Genomic DNA, 11524 nt, shown 5'->3' with positions numbered 1-11524 from the left:
AGCAGACAAACTAGAGTTTAAATTAAAGGTTGTAACAAGAAATGAAGAAGGGCATTATATAATTACAGGGTCTATCCATCAGGAAGAGCTAACAATTATAAATGTCTATGCTCCGAATAAGAAAGCCCCCAAATATATAAAACAGTTAATCACAATCATAAGCAACCTTATTGATAAGAAAGTGGTAATTGCAGTGGACGTTAATACCCCACTTACAATAATGGATAGATCATCTAGACACAGAATCAATAAAGAAACAAGGGCCCTGACTGATACATTGGATCAGATGGACTTGACAGATATATTTAGAACTCTGCCTCCCAAAGCAACAGAATATGCTTTCTTCTCGAGTACACATGGAACATTCTCCAAGATAGATCACATTCTGGGTCACAAAACAGCCCTTCATAAGCATAGAAGAATTGAGATCATACCATGCACACTTTCAGACCACAATGCTATGAAGCTTGAAATCAACCACAGGAAAAAGTCTGGAAAACCTCCAAAAGCATGGACATTAAAGAACACCCTACTAAAGAATGACTGGATCAACCAGGCAATTAGAGAAGAAATTTAAAAATATATGGAAACAAAAGAAAATGAAAATACAACAATCCAAATGCTTTGGGATGCAGCGAAAGCAGTCCTTAGAGGAAAATACATTGCAATCCAGGCCTATCTCAAGAAACAAGAAAAATCCCAAATACGAAATCTAACAGCACACCTAAAGGAAACAGAAGCAGAACAGCAAAGACACCCCAAACCCAGCAGAAGAAGAAAAATAATAAAGATCAGAGCAGCAAAAAACAATATAGAATCTAAAAAAAACTATAGAGCATATCAATGAAAGCAAGAGTTGGTTTTTTGAAAAAAAATAAACAAAATTGACAAACCTCTAGCCAGGTTTCTCAAAAAGAAAAGGGAGATTACCCAAATAGATGAAATCATGAATGAAAATGGAATTATTACAACTAATCCCTCAGAAATACAAGCAATTATCAGGGAATGCTATGAAAAATTATATGCCAATAAACTGGACAACCTGGAAGAAATGGACAAATTCCTAAGCACCCACACAGTTCCCAAACTCAAACAGGAAGAAATAGAAAATTTGAACAGACCCATAACCAGCGAAGAAATTAAATCAGTTATCAAAAATCTCCCAACAAATAAGAGTCCAAGACCAGATGGCTTCCCTGGGGAATTCTACCAGACATTTAAAGCAGAGATAATACCTATCCATCTCAAGCTGTTCCAAAAAAAAGAAAGGGAAGGAAAACTTTAAGACTCATTCTATGAAGCCAGCATTACTTTGATTCCTAAACCAGACAGAGACCCAGCCAAAAAAGAGAACTACAGGCCAATATCCCTAATGAATATGGATGCAAAAATTGTCAACAAGATACTAGCAAATTGAATGCAACAGCGTGTAAAAAGAATTATTCACCATGATCAAGTGGGATTCATTCCTGGGCTGCAGGGCTGGTTCAATATTTGCAAATCAACCAATGTGATACATCACATTAATAAAAGAAAAGATAAGAACCATATGATCCTGTCAATCAATGCAGAAAAAGCATTCGACAAAATTCAGCATCCTTTCTTAATAAAAACCCTAGAGAAAGTCAGGATAGAAGGAACATACTTAAACATCATAAAAGCCATTTATGAAAAGCCCACAGCTAATATCATCCTCAATGGGGAAAAACTGAGAGCTTTACCCCTGAGATCAGGAACACGACAGGGATGTCCACTCTCACCGCTGTTGTTTAACATAGTGTTGGAAGTTCTAGCATCAGCAATCAGACAACAAAAGGAAATCAAAGTCATCAAAATTGGCAGAGATGAAGTGAAGCTTTCACTTTTTGCAGATGACATGATATTATACATGGAAAACCTGACAGATTCCACCAAAAGTCTGCTAGAACTGATACATGAATTTAGCAAAGTTACAGGATACAAAATCAATGTACAGAAATCAGTTGCATTCTTATACACTAATAATGAAGCAACAGAAAGACAAATAAAGAAACTGATCCCATTCACAATTGCACCAGAATCATAAAATACCTAGGAATAAACCTAACCAAAGATGTAAAAGATCTGTATGCCAAAAACTATAGAAAGCTTACAAAGGAAATTAAAGAAGATACAAAGAAATGGAAAAACATTCCATGCTCATGGACTGGAAGAATAAATATTGTTAAAATGTCAATACTACCCAAAGTAATCTACACATTAAATGCAATCCCAATCAAAATTGCACCAGCATTCTTCTCAAAGCTAGAACAAGCAATCCTAAAATTTGTATGGAACCACAAAAGACTCCAAATAGCCAAAGTAATATTGAAGAAGAAGACCAAAGTGGGAGGTATCACAATCCCAGACTTTAGCCTCTACTACAAAGCTGTAATCATCAAGACAGTATGATATTGGCACAAAAACAGACATATAGACCAATGGAATAGAATAGAGACCCCAGAATTGGACCCACAAATGTATGGGCAACTAATATTTGACAAAGGGAAGAATATCCAGTGGAAAAAAGACAGTATCTTTAACAAATGGTGCTGGGAGAACTGGACAGCAACATGCAGAGGAATGAAACTAGACTACTTTCTTACACCATTCACACAAGTAAACTCAAAATGGATGAAGGACCTGAATGTGAGACAGGAAACCATCAAAACCCTAGAGGAGAAAGCAGGAAAAAACCTCTCTGACCTCAGCCACAGCAATTTCTTACTTGACACATCTCCAAAGGCAAGGGAATTAAAAGCAAAAAATGAACTATTGGGACCTCATGAAGATAAAAAGCTTCTGCACTGCAGGGGCGCCTGGGTGGCTCAGTCGGTTAAGCGGCCGACTTCGGCTCAGGTGATGATCTCGCAGTCCGTGAGCTCGAGCCTCGCATCGGGCTCTGTGCTGACTGCTCAGAGCCTGGAGCCTGTTTCAGATTCTGTGTCTCCCTCTCTCTCTGACCCTCCCCTGTTCATGCTCTGTCTCTCTCTGTCTCAAAAATAAATAAACATTAAAAAAAAAAAAAAAGCTTCTGCACTGCAAAGGAAACAATCAACAAAACTAAAAGGCAACGGATGGAATGGGAAAAGATATTTGCAAATGACATATGGGACAAAGGGCTGGTATCTAAAATGTATGAAGAACTCACCAAACTCCACACCCAAAAAACAAATAATCCAGTGAAGAAATGGGCAGAAGACATGAATAGACAATTCTCTAAAGAAGACATCCAGATGGCCAACAGGCACATGAAAAGATGCTTAATGTCACCCCTCATCAGGGAAATAGAAATCAAAACCACACTGAGATGTCGCCTCACACCAGTCAGAGTGGCTAAAATGAACAAATCAGGAGACTGTAGATGCTGGAGAGGATGTGGAGAAACAGGAACCCTCTTGCACTGTTGGTGGGAATGCAAACTGGTGCAGCCACTCTGGAAAACAGTGTGGAGGTTCCTCAAAAAATTAAAAATAGATCTACCCTATGACCCAGCAATAGCACTGCTAGGAATTTACCCAAGGGAAACAGGAGTGCTGATGCATAGGGGCACTTTGTACCCCAATGTTTATAGCAGCACTTTCAACAATAGCTAAATTATGGAAAGAGACTAAATGTCCATCAACTGATGAATGGATAAAGAAGTTGTGGTTTATATATACAATGGAATACTACTTGGCAATGAGAAAGAATGATATATGGCCTTTTGTAGCAATGTGGATGGAACTGGAGAGTGTGATGATAAGTGAAATAAGTCATGCAAAGAAAGACAGATACCATGTGTTTTCACTCTTATGTGGATCCTGAGAAACTTACAGAAGACCATGGGGGAGGGAAAGGGGAAAAAAAAAGTTAGAGAGGGAGGGAGCCAAACCATAGGAGACTCTTAAAAACTGAGAATAAACTAAGGGTCGATGGGGGGTAGGGGAGAGGGGAAAGTGGGTGATGGGCATTGAGGAGGGCACCTTTTGGGATGAGCACTGGGTGCTGTATGGAAACCAATTTGACAATAAATTTCATATTAAAAAAAAACATCAAAGTAGAAACAGTTTGACAGAGACCACCATTGCTATAAGAAAAATAAAATTAAAAACACTGAAAAAATAAATAATAAAAATAAATTTTAAAAATGCCATAGAAGAATGTATAAATAACCTCTTTCCTTACCCTTCCCAAAATGTATATATCTTCCTGTGCTACAACCCTAAGAAGCATTTTAATTCTTAATTCCTAATTCACAATAATCCTTGTGGGTATCTACCTTTAATACTGTCCAAGTCATGGCCACTTGGTCCTGCGATAGTACCAAGGTCAGAGTGTTTATGGCCACCTCCTTCACCTCCTTTGCTTCCCAAAGGAGGAGATCCAAGTTCCAGATGGATTCAAAACAGCATTAGAAAGGGCTAAATTCTCCAGAGAGAATCCCATCTACACCACTGGAGGGTCCCAGATGTACTAGAAAGGCAGATGTGACTGTCACAGAGAAATCAATAACTGGGGATTGTTACCTGTGCAGAGCCATTGGGAAGATCTAATGTGGCCTAAGGGGGTGAAGTCACATTTATTTCTGTGTGTCCTAGACCCTTGTCTAGACCAAAGCAAACTGTCTCTGAAATGAATGTATTATCTTCTGGTTTACTTTGACTCTATGTAAAATGGGAGAAAATGACAACAGATAGAGGGATGAGTCCAGGAGATAGTAAATAGGGCTGGAATTTGAAAGTACAGATGGTTTATTTTAAAGGCTCAAATTTCTTGATCTCAAATGAGGACCTCTGCATCTTCTGATGAACTTATTAAAAACCAAATCAAATTTTTGCTGCAGGGAACTAAAATTGCAGATATGTAAACAGGTTTGGGTTAGGCTATACTGGAATCCCAGTTTAAATGTTACAGGGTGACCACTACTGAGTATTTCAAACTTGCCTTAACCTGACTTGCTCTCCTTTCAACTTACCTATATAATGCCTAATGACATCTGCGTTTGTTTTCCTCTTGAAATATTTTATAGTCAGCTCCCAGTAATTGGGCCACAGCTAGCATTTCTTCACCATATTGATTCACCGAGTTGATATCCATTGGTTGTTGACCTCAATAATGGGGAGGACACCTATAGTTTGAGCAGTATCCCTGATGCCTGGACATCCATATGCCAGTGCATATTAAGGACAAACAGATGACTAAGAGAAAACAGGCTCCAAATGGGGATAACATGTCACTATTCAGGCTCCTTTTTCTCCCTGCCCTACAGTCATCTATGGACTGACCCACTAAGTGGGAGGAACCTACATCAATCACTCTGTGCATCAAAGATACACTTCACTGGGTAGTGACTGACAGACCCACTAAGATCATCCTTTCTAGAACATCTGAGCATGAGACACCAAGAAGGATACAAAAGACCCAGAGAGAAGAAGCCAAAGCAATGAGACAATGGAAGCCACCAGTAAATACAGGCCATGGGGTAGGGAACTGTAGGAAAGAGAGATGGCAGTCAACAGCCTCAGAAGGAGAGAATCACAGTGAACACAACAGAGAGGCAGAGACACACTAGGGCAAAGAGAGTGGACTCATATGTTTCTCTGGTACCTGAACACTGTTCCATATATCTCTGAGGTCTTCTTGGGGGTCTACTGAGGGGGATTCTTCTACTCCATATTCCTTAAATCCTAACGAACTCAGGGACTTTCCTCCATCAGTGTAGTAATAATGTGACCATTGCTCACAGTATTTGGGAACTTTTTGGGGATTACTTCAAAACCTGATCAAGATTCTCCTGAATGTCCATAAAGTGATATGAAATCTTTTAATTCTGAGAAAGAGGTTTTTGAAAATGGGAGAAGAGTAAAAGAGTAACTCAGATTCGAATCTTTGAAAGAAGGTAGAGGATCTAATTGAAAAATCTTTAAAAAACAAATTAGATATGATCCTAAAAACAGGATTCTGCAAAGGACCACATAATAAATATTTCAGGCTTTGAGGGCCATATGGTCTCTGTCAAAACTACTAACCTCTGCCATTGTAGCATGAAAGCTGCCATATATGAGGGTATATAAATGAATAAACATTGCTGTCTTCCAACAAAACATTACTTCTGATCACTGGAATGTGAATTTCATGTAATTTTCATGTGTCACAATATATTATTTTTCTTTTGATTTTTTTTCAACCACTTAAAAATGTAAAAACCTTTCTTAACTCTGGAGTCATACCAAACAGGCAGTAGGCTGGATTTCACTTGAGGCCCTATTTGGCTGAACCCTTTTCTAAAGACTGGAAAGTGTCAACAGGTACACCTGCATGTGTGATGGGGTGTGTGTGTGTGCATGCACATGTGCAAATGTGTTAAAGTGCTCTGAAGCCAAATCCAAAGGAGTTCCTAGACATTTAGCAGAAGTGATCTCACTGAAAAAAGTGATAGCTTCCCAAGGTGATTATACTGAAGTGCAAAATTATTACAATACATACACTCCTTGGGGGCAGAGACTGTGGCTCATGCATTTCAGTTTCCTTCACTTGCCTTACAAATAGTCCACATTCAATTTATTTTTTGCCAATTGAATGCGTTTTAATGAGTTTGTTAAAAGCCATCTCATTACATGATAGCTGTCCCTTGAATACGAACTAACTATTCAAAGATTCTTGAACAATTTAGATCAATGTATCTGTAACAGAGTGTTAAAATACTACCCATCGTTAACATTTGGTTTATTCATTAGTAATTCCAATCTGGAAAACTGTGATCTGTCTTTGAAAATGTCTTTTTTATTTAAAAAAATATTTACTTATTTATTTATTTATTTATTTATTTATTTTGAGAGAGAGGGAGGGAGAGAGTGTGAGCAAGAGAGGGGCAGAGAGGAGAGAGCGAATCCCAAGCAGGCTCCACAGTGTCAGCACAGAGCCCGATGCAGGGCTTGAGCCCATGAACTGTGAGATCATCACCTGAGCCGAAATCAAGAGTCAGACACTTAACTGAACGATCCACCCAGGCGCCCCTAAAAATATCTTTTAAAACTAACTTAAAACCTAGTCATTTTTTTTCTATGTTATCGAAATTATATTTGACAACAGAAATATATCATTCATACTTCAAGCTTCCAACCAAATTAGGATAGCCTGAGACTTGTGATGGAGTCAAAAGTTAAGTTGGTTTTTGACTCTACAATAAATACTCCTTCTATAGATTTTTAGCGTGACCCTCCCTTAAAATCAGAAGTACAGATAGCAACACAAACTATAAGCAGCATCACAATGCCTCAGACTGATAAGTCAAACACTTGTAACCCAAAAGTAAAGTTTTATGTGTGTGTTGCTTTTTAAGTTTCAAAAATTTTGCCTTTATCCTCAATCTGGGCAACTTATGACATTTTCTACAAAACATTTTTGGAAGGTAAGTTGAACTCATCAAACTGTTGTCAAAACCTTGCACTTTCTCTCTTCTCCCTCTGTGCCACTCCCTCCTGCTCTGCCCCCAACTCCCCATAAACACACACATAGGCACACACACACATATTATACACTTTCTTTCCAGGATGGCCCATCTATTATGACATTTTCTCCAAAAAAATTTCTTTCAGATCCAATTTGCCTTCACGAAAGCCCAATTGAGAGAGATCACATCCCTGGAATGGCCAAGATTATCATGATGCCATAAACAGAAACAAGAGCAAAGAGCCCTAGCAAACAGTCCCTACTGCGGGACAAGAGATGACCCCTTTCAGCTGAGCTCCTCCTCAATGATGCCCTCTGCCTGCACATTGAGGGACATGCAGCACTCAGGGTAGTTTCTGTGAGGGAAGGCCACTGTGAGCCAGGCAACCCAGAGTTGAGTTTCAGACCAAACTGAAAACTAGAAAGAGTGCCATGGTCTGTCCTCCACACAGCTGTGTGATTACCATCCCACCTCCCCCATGCCACTCATGAACCTCAAGAGACATCCAGCCATTATGGGTGGCCCTGAACAGCTGATCCACCAGCTTTGCCACAAAAGGGAGTGCCAGCAGCCCTTTACAGTGACTGGATCCTGTTGTGCAAGGTGGGTGGGGGGGTGTGCAAACATGGGCCATTGGATGGGTCTCTTAACAGGGCAGCGTGCCTGCAGCCATATTCCATACAGCAGCTGCAGTAATGTCTTCAAAACAGACATCAGACCATGTCACTCCCCTTGTCAGTATTCCTCAGTGGCCTTCCATTATTCATGGGATGAAAATCCAAATTTGTAAGCAGGGTGAGCTAGACTCTTGTCTAGACCATGGTGGGCTCCTCTTGGGTGGCCTCCATCATTGGGCCTCCAATCATTGGGTTCCCCTGCCTTCCTGCTTCTGGTTCCTTTCACCAGCAGGAGGAATCGATGGGAGCTTTGAAACACGGAGGGGAATGAAGGGATGGTTCCCTCCGCCCCCCATAAGACTCCTCCCTGCCAGTTCACAGTCACCAGCCCTGGGATACTGCAATAACCCCTGTTGCTTTACCTTAACCCTGCCCACATCAAAACCCTCTCCAAATAACCCAATTTTAGTGTGCCTTTGGTTTCCTGCCACATATGGCCTAAAATGCCCTGAATGATCTGACCTTTGCCTCCTATTCCCACTTCATATTATTGAAACCACTCTCACTCACCTCCTCCCAAGCCACTTGGGCTTTCTCTATGGTTCTTAAATATTTCAAGCTTGTCCTATCCCTAGACCTTTGTCTTTGCCTACACTATCCCCTCTACCCTACCCCACTCCCAGCCATTTACATGCCTGTTTCCTCCCCATCTTTCAGGGGTCAAGAATTCTCTCCTCAGGCCTTCCCATACCACCCACCCCATCAATCTCTACAACATCACACTGCCTTTTTTGTTTTTAAAGCACAGAGAACTATCTAAAATGTCCTTGTTTATTTCTTTGCTTATTTAGTTTCTGTCTCTCTTCTCTTGCTCTCCAAGACAGCAAGGATTTTCTTGTCTCCTTCCTGTTCACCCCTTTAAACTCTGAACCAGAACCATTCCTGATACATAGAAATGATTACACAAAATGATACACAAAATCATTTTATCTTGAATTAATAAATAGCATCTAATATGTTCAATCTACCATGGGAGAAAGGGAATAGAGCTACAGAGAGGCCAGGTTGAAGAAAATCATTAAACCTATCCTGGAAAGTTTCAAGTAGTCTTTCAAGAGTAGCAGATTATTAAATTATCAATGATTTTTCTCAATCAATAAGTACTTCAATCAATAAATGCCAGTCATTGGGAAAACCATAGTAAGCAAGATAGATCTGACCCTCCATGGGGTGTATAGCAATTTGGTAAGAGAGATAAGTGGACAAGGAATCAAGGGTATAACAACTCCCTTTGGGAAAGTATAGGGTAATATGGGACACACAGAAAGGGCTAAGGAGACTCCAAAGGCAGAGACTCCTAGACTTAACTGACCCAAAAGACCACACACTCTCAGTGGGTAGAGGGACAGAGGAAACCAAGGCTTTGCAGAAATATCCACTACCATACATAGTGAGACATGTTATTGAGTACATCTCTACCTACTCACATACCACCCAGTCCTCCTCTGGGCCCTCCACACCTGGGAGCATTATATTTGTTGGTGAGCAACCTCCTTTCTATGTCATTGAACTGTGGTTCATACATATTATCTCCAGCTCTCTCATCAGTGTTTTAGAACAGGAGTCATGTTTTATCGCTCTCAGCACACATCACGACACCCAGCAGAGGGAAGGAGGTGAAATCACCTCCCCCCAAAATAAGGTTTGAGAGCAACCAAAGGTCCACTAAACAAAACCAATAATACATACAGCCTTTGTATCTTATCTAGGAATAATGAATTGAGTCTGATTATATAATTCTTTTAAAGGGTTGATGGAAATACTACAACACTGTGTTGTAATATTCAATACTTAAAAACAAGAAATCCAGGGGGCACCTGGGTGGCTCAGTCAGTTAGACCTCCAACTTTGGCTCAGGTCATGATTTCACAGTTCACAAGTTCCAGCCCTGTGTCAGGCTCTGTGCTGACAGCTCGGAGCCTGGAGCCTGCCTCAGATTCTCTGTCTCCCTCTCTCTCTCTGCCCCTCTCCCACTCATGCTCGGTCTCCCTCTGTCTCTCAAAAATAATAAACGTTAAAAAAAAAAAGAGAGAGAGAGAAAGAAGGAAATCCAGGATCTCTTTTTTAAAGATTTTCTTTTTAATTTTTTTTTTTAACGTTTATTTATTTTTGAGACAGAGAGAGAGCATGAACGGGGGAGGGTCAGAGAGAGGGAGACACAGAATCTGAAACAGGCTCCAGGCTGTCAGCACAGAGCCCGACGCGGGGCTCGAACTCACGGACCGTGAGATCGTGACCTGAGCCGAAGTCGGCCGCTCAACCGACTGAGCCACCCAGGTGCCCCAGATTTTCTTTTTAAGCAATTTCTACACCCAATATGGGGATTGAACTCACAACCCCAAGATCAAGAGTCTCATGCTCCAATGAGTCAACCAGGTGCCCTTCCAGGATCTATTTTTTCACTCCAAAAGAAAATACTTCGGTCTATTTCTCTGAATAAGGAATCTGCATGCAGTTCCCGTCAGGGCAGCAAGAGGCAGGATGATGAAAGTGGTGAAACCTTGGGTGGGTCTTCAAATACCAAGGTGAGAACCTGCCAGTCAGACCACCTCGGCCACCAAGGCTTATTTGTGATGTCACAATACAGGCCCTTGTAAGGTGAAAATCACCCAGGTATTCACACTGCCTCGCAACAGAAAAGAAATCAGAGAACTGTCGAACACTTGGCCTCCAGCTTTAGCCCACTTTCTGCCATTTCTACATGAAGTCACTCAAGACCTGTCAGATTAAATGACTTCCCAAGGCCACACACACAGCCTGTGAGGGGCAGAAGGGGAAATAGAGTCACCAGGGTAACCCCACGACTCTTTTGAGGAAAAGAGCTCAGTTATTTGGTCACTGGAAAGCTGGGAAAACAGTCTCTCATTGCTCACAGCTTTCCTCTGAAATCTGCAGCAGCCACACGCCTGAGGTAAATTGGCTTAACAGAGTTTCTTGAGGCACGGTTGTCACCTTGTCTGAATGGCATGAGGTGATTCTCAGAAAGGGAAAACAAATGAGGAGTTTCTGGCTCAGTGCTGAGGAAAGTTGAAACCCATTCAACCCTCAGCTTTTCAGCATTGCTAGTGTATCCTTTTAACGGTGATTGCTTCAACAAGCATTGTTGAACTGCATTAAGTCGGGATCAATCCATCGCACAGCTCTGAGCCTACAAATGCATGTTGCAGTGCGTTTCAGAAATGACTCACTGAATCCATCTTTTTTCCTCTAAAAAGCATACAGGAATCGGTCTTTCCCTGAGATGAACTCACAATTTGAGCCAAAAATGGATCCCCCACCTTTTATACGGACCGCCTCCTCAATTTCACCCCCTATCCTCCTTCTATTTCGGCCAAAGTCCCCATAACAACAGCGGAAAGGGAAATTCATCTTCCTCCCAGGCTGCGGCTTTGAC

Source organism: Panthera pardus, unplaced genomic scaffold (genome assembly GCF_024362965.1).
Source record: "Panthera pardus isolate Hobbes unplaced genomic scaffold, ASM2436296v1 HiC_scaffold_2, whole genome shotgun sequence".
NCBI lineage: Eukaryota > Metazoa > Chordata > Mammalia > Carnivora > Felidae > Panthera > Panthera pardus.
This window is presented reverse-complemented; position numbering follows the sequence as displayed.